The sequence below is a fragment of the Crocodylus porosus genome, unplaced genomic scaffold, assembly GCF_001723895.1.
Source record: "Crocodylus porosus isolate Cpor-Errol unplaced genomic scaffold, CroPor_comp1, whole genome shotgun sequence".
Classification (NCBI taxonomy): Eukaryota; Metazoa; Chordata; order Crocodylia; family Crocodylidae; genus Crocodylus; species Crocodylus porosus.
The window spans coordinates 33160833-33172538 of record NW_017728910.1 but is presented as its reverse complement, the minus strand read 5'-3'; the positions used below and the strand labels follow the sequence as shown (position 1 = coordinate 33172538).

Below are 11706 nucleotides of genomic sequence, written 5' to 3'. Positions count from 1 at the left end.
TCATAGTTTCTAAGGTCGGAAGGGACCTATCTCCCAGTTGCACAGGACAGCCTGCAGGACTCAGCTCTCGGTTACATAGTGATGTTTTACTGCACAGTAGATTAGTCTGGTTTACATGCACCCTCAGAGTACTGAACAGAGCTAGAAGTACAACCACCCCACAACACCCGTCCCCCTCCCCCCCATAAAAGGTTCCCTTACAATTTAAAGTAAGACAGGAGCAAAGTAAGCTCATAGCTCTGGGAACAACTGCAAGCAGAACAGAGAGGGTAAAACTTGGAAGTCATTGTAGAAAGAGCTGGAACATTTAGCTTACATACACATCCAAATCAATCATCCATTAGTTAGCAGGACAGAAACACAGAATGAAGCTGATAGCACATATCATTTCTGCCCTGGATACAACATTTTGGCAAAATATCTTTTCAAAAAGCACCGATTCCACATACTACCACTTTGGTTATATTGGCACCTAAAGTGTTTCACTAGAAGACAACAACATTTTAGGATGTGCTAAAGCTCAAGAGCAGAACTGTCCCTGCAGGGGGGGGGGGGGGGTGCAAATCAGGGTGGCCACCTCAGGATGAGCGGAGCTAGGATGAACAGCCATGGCGAATCCACGCTGCTGCCAGCTTCACATCTGAGGGAAGAGAGGCTGAGGGATCTTGGACTCTTCAGCCTAAAGAAAAGAAGGCTGAGAGGGGACCTGATTGTGGCTTACCACTATATCAGAGGTGTATACAGCAGGGGCTTGGTGAACAACTGTTCACCAGGATGTCCTGGGGGAAAACTAGAAACAACATCCACAAACTCCTGGAAGATAGTTTCAGGCTGAACATTAGGAAAAAAAAAACTTCTTTACAACCAGGGTGTCCAAACTATGGAAAAAGCTCCCCCAAGAGGCGGTGCAATCATTTACCCTAGTGGTCTTCAGGGGAAGACTGGACAGTCACCTGACCCCAGATGTCTTTCCTGCTCATCAAGGTGGCTGGACCAAATGATCCTTCGGGGTCCCTTCCAGCCCTATAAGTATGATTTTGGTAGTGAATAGAGTACTACAGTCTACACGGAGAACATTGTTATCTGGAAGAAAGACAGTAAGAACATGGCCAGAGGCTTAATACAGTCTGAAGAAGGACCAGAACAAACCTCTCTACAACAGAAACAACCTATTTGAAAGAGAACAGAACAATGAACAGGTAAGTTGCAGCAAGACTGAAACCACCAATTACATGCCCACCTCCAAGACAAGGAAAGGATATAAAAATTCCTCAGAACTATGACTTAAGTAGGGAAATATCCACCCAATTCAGCTGCCGAACCTCAGCTTGAGAAAGCATAAGGATGTCCAATCCCTCCCTAGCCTTTCTGAAAAATCCAAGACATTTAAGGCATTAAAGAGGCACAGGTTTACAGATACTTGGCTATTCATAGGTACCTCCAAGGACTTTATACATGTCTACAAGAACTAAATGTCAATATACTCATATAGAAAAGGCAGCTATGGCTTCAGTTTCTAGATGTAAAAAGCTTAATTATTTTATGATGGCCAATATAAACTGGCAATTTACTGTTCTTGCCAAAAGGGGCCAGGCAAACAGCTCCCCCTCTAAAAATTTTCCCTTGTAACAACTGTATAGTTTATAAAACTGAATACAAGCCAGGAAGAAATCTAGTGGATGCAGATACAAAGTTCTGGAGTACCTGAGAAATAAAGAGAGAAAGAAAACAAAATTGTCCACTTTCAGAGAAAATAGGGACAGCTGTTTGAGCAACAGTGCAGAAGGAGATCCTGCACACAGCAGTTATAGCTATTAGCATATGACTACTGGAAGAGCTGTAGCCCAGGCACCTATTTCCATTACAAGGGTGTTGTTTCAGTACTAAACAGAATTTGTCTGAAAGCACCAATATAGTGAGCCTTAAAAAATTACGACAAAGATGCTATTAAAAAGGTTTAATGAATATCAAAGATTGACATTATATTGACAGAAACATCAAGGAAGTCTACAAAGTTAGCTACAAATGACAAAATACAGTCCAGATTAAGCAAGAGAACTCACATCTGTGGTATATATAAATTGTGTTCTTGGAGAAAAATAAGCATTAATTTGTCTACAGTAAAAGAAAAAAAAAAAAAAAAGGATTACTTATGTGTTCTACAACAGGGGTAGTCACCCTGCCTGAGGAAGGGGACAGGCAGCAGATGGGGATGGGAGCAGAATGAACATCAGATCAGGCAAGAGAGCCAAGGCAGAAAGCAAAGCAGCAATTTGGTCTGGGAGCAGAAAGCCAAGCAGCAGATCTGGTAAGAGAGAGGGATCAAGGTGGCACTTGGGGGGGGTGCCCACCTACCAAAAAGGTTGGCTGCTTCACTGCTATAGACAAATGGTTGTCAACCGGGGGTACATGTACTCCTAGGCGTACTTAAAAAGGTTGTAGGGGATGCACAGAATGACTATGTCCAATAAATGCCACATGCATGCACTGTCAGCACCGGTGGCCAGGAGAGCAGCCAGGTCCAGCTGGTAAGCGTGTTGTGAGGGAGGGTGCCTGTGGGGGTGCAGATTGAGGCCCCAGTGGGGGAGGTAGTGGGGCAGGGCACCAGACTGAGCTGTGCAGGGGGTAGCTCCTGCTGCTGCATGCACCCTGGGAGGTATTGGGGAAGATATGCCTCCGGATCTGCACATAGGCTGGGGCCAGGGCTGCACCAAACTGTGGTTGGGGCAAGCAGCAGCAGCAGTACTGGAAGGGAGCTACAGGAAGGGCTGCAGCCACTCCAGAATTCACTGTAGCCCCCACAACCCTGAGAGCAGCCTGGCTCAGTTCTCCGCAGGGAAGAACCCGGTGCTGGCCCATTTGCACCAGCAGCTCACCCTCACCCCACGCACAGATCTGGGGGCACACACCTCCATGCCCTCTCTGGGTACACGTAGCAGCAGGAGCCACTCCCTGCACTGCTCAGTCCCACACCCCACCCTGACTGGGCAGCCCCCCGGACGATCCACCCACGGCTCTGTCCCATGCTCCACCATGGCAGTGCAGTCCCGGCCCCACTCCCTCCCTTACTGTGGGGGCCATGATCTGCTCCCCCCCTTAGAAAAAAAAAAAAAAAAAAGAGAAAAAAAATATAAAGGGGTACCCAGGCAGAAACTTTGAGAGAAGGGGTATACTTGTTAAAAAGGGTTGAAAACCCCTCACATCTGAGACAGCTTCATAGAAGATGTTCCCAGTCATGCACATAGTGCACATCAAATCTATTTTTCTTACATATGGTAAACCTGATATAGGAGTGTCTGACGATGGATATAAGCTCAAAACGTTGGCACTGAGATTTTGGTTTAGACACTGGCAACAATGGGGCTTAGTGGCTATCTAAATACATTAGATCAGAGTGGCAAAAAAAATATAAAAGCAATTTCTAAAAGAAATTAAAAAAAAAAAAACAAAAAAAACCAAAACCAGACACTGATGCACTCATAGCACTATCAAATTATAGACCAGCACTAATGAAGCACAGATTGTCAACTGGAGACATGCATTCAATATAAAACCCAAGAAGAATATTTAATGTCAGAAGATGTTGGGGAAAAAAAAAAAAATCAGGCACTTGCAAAAGAAATAGAACCAAAGTCAATATTTTGGAGTCCTGGCAGCTCCCAGACTGTTACTCTCTGGTGCACTCAGCTGAGTATGCTACAGTGGCACTGGGGAAAGGTAGTCCTGTTTTAAGACTAAGGAAATATGGTCAACCTACCAACACATTAGTTGAATCTGAAGTTTCAGTGCTTAAAATTGAAAAAGTCTTTGCCTCTCACAATCCTGAAAATCCTCACTCAGCAGCCACCTTATATTTTCCACCGTATTTCACACTACAAGGCATCTTATATTTCTCAATAAAGTGTCCCAGAAAACATAAAACTCTGCTTCTGGGTACATGCAGAAGTTACTGTCTTAACAGTACCAGGTACAGGCACCTGCTCACATGCAAGCCCTCTCAGGCCTCAAACTACGCATTCATGACTGTTTCATAAAGCACCCATGAAATTTCATCTTGTATAATTAAAAGAAAAAAAATATAGCAATATGGGGCAGTAGAAAGTGTACAGATATTGCTATTTTGGGGGGGGGGGGGTGTTTGTTTGTTTTCTAGAACAGTATCAAACCTGGTTTGATTTTCTATTACAGTCATCCGAGCTAAATGCAAGCTGATTATTTTAACATTTGCTTGGTGACAAACATTTAGAGGTTCAGACCGAAACATTTAGACCAAAAGTCTGGCACTACTGAAGCTAATTTTCAAGAAATATTTTCCTGATAACTAATCAGGAAAGTTTCTCAACAAAACAAGTTGGCCAGAAATGACATGTCTGAACTGATAACAGTTCAGACACTGAAACAGGTGGCTCTAGACAGCTGGCATCCTAGCTTTCACTAGCTTGTTATAGGCATACAATGTATGTTTTCAACTGGCTGTCTTTATTTCTGGAATTTACTAGAACTTGTTCTGAAGTCTCTCTCAAGATTAATTGCTTTTTAATAATTCTGATAGACAAGTGGTTGTGGGAAATCTTACTTCTACTAACTGCACCTAAAGGCCTGAATTTCTCAGTTCTGACAATTCAGTCTATTTGACCAGATGAAGTCACTTCTTATAAAACTCTTACTTTTTATTTAATAACTACACTTCTTACTAGAATTAAGATATCCTATGAGAAAGCTTTGATTTTATGCCAAGTCCTACCCCGGTACTGAAGTAGTTTAATAGTTTTTTCTATAATATTCTTCAAACTAAATTGAAATAAGGATTTAGTTTCAATTAAAGAGAGTTCTATATTTTTCTAGTAAAAGCATACAAACCACAAGACACAACTTGCATTTCATGAAGCAGTAAATGCTTTTTATTAAAGACCATCATTTTCTAGAAAAATTGGTACTATGGCAAAATGTTATTTCAGAAAAACTACAGAAATAGACACTGGCCAGTGATCTTTCACCATCTTCTTACAATACAGCTGTATTTTTAAGTTTATTAAGCCATTTCTCTTAAAAGACAGTTTTATACAAGCGTAAACATTTAGTTGCCAACTGTAAGCGTAAAAGCCAAGATGATTCAGAGTTTCAGTATTTCCACCACCTTCTGCACCCCACCTTTTACAGAGTTGGAAAAGAAACCTCAGATCACCATACTGATATTTCTTACCAGCTTTTTAAACTGCCAGGTTTCATTTAACTTGTATATCTCAGGGGACTAATCTATTTTAGCTGATTTTCCACTGAATTACTTAAACGCCAAAGTTAGGTACATTTAAGAAAGCATGGACTTGTGTGGCCTGTTGACTTCGCATTAACATTAGGGGGATACAGCCAAGGCCCAGCTTCAAGAACACGTTTCATGGCAGGAGAAAATGTGTTTGTCTTTACTTTTCAGTATCTACTACCTACTAGTCTACAAAAGTCTACTCATACAACCCTCTAGCTAGTAGTAAGATCCCATAAATTATGCCAATAGAGAATGAGGCATTTTTCCTCTAATCATTGCCACACATTTAGAAAGCAAATAAAAGTCAATGCAATGCCAAAACCTTTAAGGAAACATCAATAAAACCATCCCAATTAATCTGAGCCTGTTTAGTTGTAGCAACTGCAGTTAAAAATGTGACATACAACTTAGCTAAACAGTTTCCCTTTCCCAGCTATATCCCCTCTTTATTCTTTCTTACTGAATTTGATCAAGTTCTCCAGGAACCTCCCTTACACCACTCTATGGCTTTTTTTTTTTTTTGGTACTGTTCCTGTAAGTAGATTCTCCTCTACAGCAGAATGAAGCTGACACCACCTTTCTCAGTTCATCTGAGGTTGCTCATGACTTTCCAGGTGCACAAGAAGCTCCAAAAAGTATGCAAAGAGAATAAATTCAATAAATTCTCACATAAGAATAAGCACCTTTTGAACATCATTCTGCTTGAACGTCTTAGAAGCAGTTTGTAATAGACAGCCTAAAATCAAGCAAGCTTCTTCACACAACTAAATGAATGGAATTAGGAATTGCCATACTTTTAGCAATAGGCTTTTGATGAGCAGAAAGATTATATCAAATCATATTAACTGTCACACAACTTCTAGTGTAGAAAAGCACCCACCAGGAACAAAACAACAGGATAAGTTTCACAAGATTACTAGAGTTGAAGTTTTCTAACAGGTGCAGTAATTCACTAAAATACCTTGATCATCCAAGGAAAAAGGTCTTCACATTAAGCATCTAAATAATGGTACTAGAAGAACAGAATTTTTCAGCTTCATGTTGAAATGAATGATGAAAAAAAGTGAGGAACATACAGGGTTTTTGTCTCATCAATTGATATCAGAAGGTAACCACTTTATGTAATAAATAATCAGATAGTATATTAGATAGATTATATTTAATATACTAACACCTGAACTGCTCAGCTGAGGCTACAAGTAGCAAGATAGGCAGAAAGCTTGCATTGCACTGTGTTAACAGCAGTACATAAATGACAGGTGTATAACTTAATAAAGATTATAAACTGTATCCACTGAAGTATAACTTAAGTCTAACTGCCTCTTCTTTTTTTGTATTACAGCAATGATTTTGTGCACAAACAGGAAGTGGTTATAAAAGTTTGAGGGTTTTACAGCCGAATACAAGATTGCTCTTAGAAATTAGCTAATATACAACAGTCCTATGAAGAGGAACTCCCGTGTTACCATTTTTCTTCTCCCTCTTATTTTAGGGCACAGGTGTACCATGTGATCGGCATCTCCGCTAGAAGAGGTCATCCCAGTCTACAGTTAACAAGCAAAAGTTGTCTTGGGGAGGTAGTGGTGGGAATGGGGAAAATATTCTGTATTCCCTTCCCTCCACCCCCTCTTTTTTTTTTGGAAAAAGTCATCCCCCTCTTGTAACCACTTCTGCTGTTGTAGCCTCTTCCTTCCCATTAAATAATTTCTCTTCTGTCAGTTAAATCGGATGCTCCGAATTAAGTAGGTAGTTGCCTACCAAAGCTCATGCCTCTCTGAACCAGTTAGGGTGAGGCACCCTACTTTTTGCTTTCTCCTTAGGGCTTGATCAAGTTGCTGTCTAGGCATTGCACTAATGTCCAGTAGTCTAGTCTAAGGAAGGGCTCCACACATTAAGTGCGTCTATATGTATAAAATATCAGTGCTAGGATTCAAACAAGTAACCTCATTTGGCAGTTCAGATAACTCATCGGTAAACTCACTTCTATCACCTTGATGCGAATACTGTGAAAGACAAAGCTCAGTCACCAGATCAACTGTTTTACTAGCCACAAACTAACCTAAAGAGAAGGCAGTTGCTTTCAGGATCAGCATACTCTAGCATACAAGGGCACGTTTGCCAGGTAACAGAATCCAAGTTCCAGCTCACGAGCCAGTTACAGGGGAATTTCTAAGAACTAGGTGCAACGTCTGTGTGACCCAGTCACCACCAGACAATATCTTTGCTAAATGTAACCAGATTTTCAAGGAAGAAGATTTAAGTTATTGAAGAGGAACAAATTTAGGAAAGCCAAGTTGCTTTAATAAGAAGAAAGAAGCTTTAGCATACTTAAACAGGCCCCCAAACACCCCCCTTTCTATGCTGACTCTTCTATTAAGTTGGCAACTCTGGGCACAAGTCGAGCCAGGTGGACATCACAGGAGGCCGAAGCCCTTCGTAGAGGACAGAGCCGCCTCAAGAAGAGGCCAGGCCTGGCTTCCCAGGCAATGCAAGGGTGAACCAAGGATGCGGGTGAAGCTCTGGGCAGCCGGACAACTTCCTCCTCAGCGCAGGAGCGGCTACCCAGCCCCGAGCCGCGTTTCTCGGCCGAGCCACGGGCTGTTCAGCCTTCCCCGACCCCAGGCCGCGTCGGCAGCCGCCCACGCCCGACTCCTCCCGGGGCCCTGACGGCGCAAAGCGACCGCGGACGCTGCCTGCTCCGCCGCCGCCGGGAGTCGGGAAGGACCCGGCTGGCCCCGCCGCAGGGCCAAGACCGGGCGGCGCCGGCGCTCCAGGCCCCGCCCCCACCACCCGGCCCGGAGCAGGAAGAGCCGCCGCGCCTGCTCCCGCCGCGCCCAACCCAGCCGCGCCGCCGTCGCAGAGCCCCGGTGCACTGTCAGCCCAAGGGCCCGGCCCGTCCGCGCCGCTGTCCCTGCCGCGCCGGGGAGTAGGACGCGCCCGCAGGCAGCTCCGAGAGCGCCGCGGCGCTCGGCGCGTCCTTACCAGATGCCGGTGGGCCCGGCGCGGAGAGCGGCCCTGCGGCGGCGATGCGGACCCGGACCCAGCTCCCGGCGCCTGAGCCCAGCACAGCTCCCCCGCACAAGCTTGGCGGCGTCTGACAACCGCCCGCTCTCATTGGCCGGCCCTCCGCCTGACGTCAGGCGCCGGCAGCCGCCCATTGGCGCTGCCTCGTGTGTGTACACAATCCGCCCGCCAATCCCAGTCGCTGCTCCGGCGGGGGCGGGGCGGGGCCAAGGCGTGGATCGAACCGGGGGTCGGGGCGGCGCATGCGCCTTAGGAGTGTCCGGTTGCCTTTGACCCCGGGTCTCGTAGAGGCGGGAGATGAGCACGGCCTTGATCGTCTCCCTCCGCTGATTTGCATAGTGAAGGGCACCGCTCCAAGACAGGCAGCGCCCGGCCTAGCCCGGCCCTAGGAGCGGGGCCTGTCGCCACGTGCCGCAGGTGCCGGGTCCTGCATGCACGGGGTAGGGAGGTGCTGAGAACAGTGGCACCTTCAGGGTTAACACTGCCCCTTGCCTGCAGGGCCAGACCTTGCCCCGTGGGGGACTGCAAGTAGCTGTGGCTGGGGGCCAGGACCCTGGGGTGGAATGGGCGGGGAGCAGCGCATCGTGGGATGCTGAAGAACTGCAAGGGTCATTCTCAGCTTTGTGGCACTGACTAAAGCAAGGAAGCATGGGCCAGAGTTACCCGTTGCCTGAGGTGGTGTAACTCTGAGATGCTGAGGGCACGGAGCAGGAGTTATAAAGAAGCTATATGTGCATTGAAGAGCAATGGAGGGAAGGCTGGGCAAATACAGACCTGCTGCATAAATACATTTTTAGCAACCCTACTGGCCCCAGCCAGGATTTGTCCTACCAACAAAGATTTGGTCCTCTTTGAATCATATTTGTATTCCTCATGGAAAATGTGGACACTAATTCCATAAATGGAGAATCAAAGAGCATCCAGGTTGCAACCGTGATGCGATTTTTCAGGGCTGCGAGTGTGGTGCGATTTTTTTCAGACGGTGCAACACATTGTGAACGATTGCCCAATTAAGATATTTTAATGGCAATCTAAAATTAATCCATGCAGCTACCCCTGAAGCAGTCTAATGGCTATCAAATTTAGATACTAATCTACGAATGTTGTAATCCTAAAATGGCAAGGTTCTTTGAGTAAGTGTGATATCTTTTATTAGATCAACTGAATAGTTGGAAAAAAGTTCTTAGCAAGCTTTCGGGGGCAATCACCCTTCTTCAGGCATAGAGAGTCTCTGCTCTTCTGAGACTCCAAGGAATGAGATGCTAAAAGAGGGAGGGTGTCAGTGAGAATGTAAATAGGTAGAAATTAGACAAAAGGTAAAGCAGGGAAGGGAGGAGGAATAAAGGGGGAAACCGAATAGAAGGGAAGGACCACTCCCCTCACTCTGCTGGCAGCGCTCCTACTAATGCAGCCCAGTATGCTGTTAGCCTTCTTTGCAACGACAGCACTGTTGGCTCATATTCTGCTTATTGTCCACTGTAACCTCCACATCCTTTTCTGCAGTGCTGTTGCTCAGTCAAGTCAGTTCTCAGCCTGTACTGGTGCTTAGGATTCTTCTGTCCTCGTTGCAGGACTTTACACTTGTTCTTATTGAACCTCATAAGATTTCTTTTGGTCCAATCCTCCAATTTGTCTAGGTCTATCTGAATCCCAGCCATACCTTCCAACATATCTACTACTCCCCACAACTTGGTGTCATCTGCAGACTTGTTGAGGGTATACTCCCTCCCACCTTCCAGGTCGCTGATGAAGATAGTGAAAGAAAACAGCCCCAAGACCAACCCCTGGGAGACTCCACTTCATACTGCCTGCCGCCTAAACATGGAGTCACTGCTCCAGCCTGATGATCTAGCCAGTTTTCTGTCCACCTTGCAGTTCATTCATCGGACCCATACTTCCTTAGTTTGCTTGCAAGAGACCTTGCCAAAGTCAAGGTATACCACATCTACTGCTTTCCCTGCATCCACAGAGCCAGTCATCTCATCAGAACAGGTAATCAGTTTGGTCAGGCATGACTTGCCCTTAGTGAATCCATGCTGACTGGTCCCAATTACCTTTTCCAGGTGCTTAGAAATGAATTTCTTGAGGACCTGCTCTATGTTTTTTCCAGGGACTGAGGTGAGACTGACCTGTCTATAGTTGCTTGGATCCTGCTTCTTCCCTTTCTTAAAGATAAGCATTATTATTTGCCTTTTTCCAGTTGTCATGAGTTTTCAAAGAAGAAGGCCAGTGGCTTTACAGTCACTTTGGCTAACTCTATCAGCACACTTGGGTGCACTGCATCTGGCCCCACAGACTTACATGTCCAACTTTTTTAAATAGTCCCTAATCTGTTGTTTTGCCACTGTTGGCTGCTCACCTCCTCCCCAAACTGCTACCAGGTTCAGTAGTCTGGGAGCTGACCTTGCTTGTGAAAACTAAGGTAAAAAAGGCATTGAGAACTTTAGACTTTTCCACATCCTGTCACAAGGTTGCCTCCCCCTTTCAGTAAGGGACCCACACTTTCTATGATCCTCCTTGTTGCTGACATACTTGCAGAAAACCTTCTTGTTACCCTATATGTCCTTTGCTAGCAGCAACTCCAATTGCACTTTGGACTTTCTGATCTCACCCCTGCATGCCCAAGTAATACTCTCATATTCCTCCCTAGTTGTTTGTCCAAGTTTCTACTTATTGTAAGATTCGTTTTTGTGTTTTAGCTCACTGAAAAGTTCCCTTCTTAAGCTAAGCTGGTCTTCTGCCATACTTGCTAGTCTTCCTGTTTATCGGGATGGTTTGTTCCTATGCCCTCAGTAAGATTTCTTTAAAGTGCAGCCAGCTCTACTGGATGCCCTTCCTCTCAGACTGGCCTCCGGGGGGATCCTGCCCATCAGTTTTGTGAGTCAGAGTCTGCTTTTCTGAAGACCAGGGTCCTTACTCTGCTGTTCTCCATCCGTCCTTTCCTCACGATCCCGAACGGAATCATCTCGTGCTCACTTCTGCCCAAGTTGTCACCCACTTCTACATCCCCCACCAATTCTTCCCTGTTTGTGAGCAGCAGGTCAAGAAGAGCACAGCCCCTACCTAGTTGGTCTCCCCAACAGCTGCACCAGGAAGTTGTCCCCAGCAGTCTCCAAAATCTGCCTAGATTGCTTGCGCACTACTGTATTGCACTCCCAGGAGGTGACTGGGAGGGTGACTGAAGTCTCTCATAAGAACGGGGACTTGTGATCAGGAAACTTCTGCTAGCTGTTTGAAGAAAGCCGCATCCACCACATCCTCCTGGTCTGGTGGTCCATGGCAGACACCCACCACAACATCACCTTTGTTGCTATCCTTTCTGAGCCTAACCCAGGAATAGATCTCATCCCTTTTTGCTGTGCATTTTGAACAGTACTGGAAGATTAACAATACTGACATTTAACAGAGTGGAAGAAGGG

The 11706-nt window shown here is 45.6% G+C and overlaps 1 protein-coding gene across 2 annotated transcripts in view; it reads right to left on the bottom strand.

The window, feature by feature from the left end:
- Positions 1–8345, bottom strand: part of TFDP2 (transcription factor Dp-2) — a 136606-nt gene extending 128261 nt beyond the window's left edge. The window contains exon 1 of one of the 2 annotated variants that reach the window (XM_019532988.1): positions 8246–8345. The gene's annotated coding sequence lies outside the window, so the exon portion shown is untranslated. The remainder of the gene's footprint in view (positions 1–8245) is intronic. The other variant, XM_019532989.1, reaches the window with a different exon arrangement.
- Between the last annotated feature and the right edge of the window lie 3361 nt (positions 8346–11706).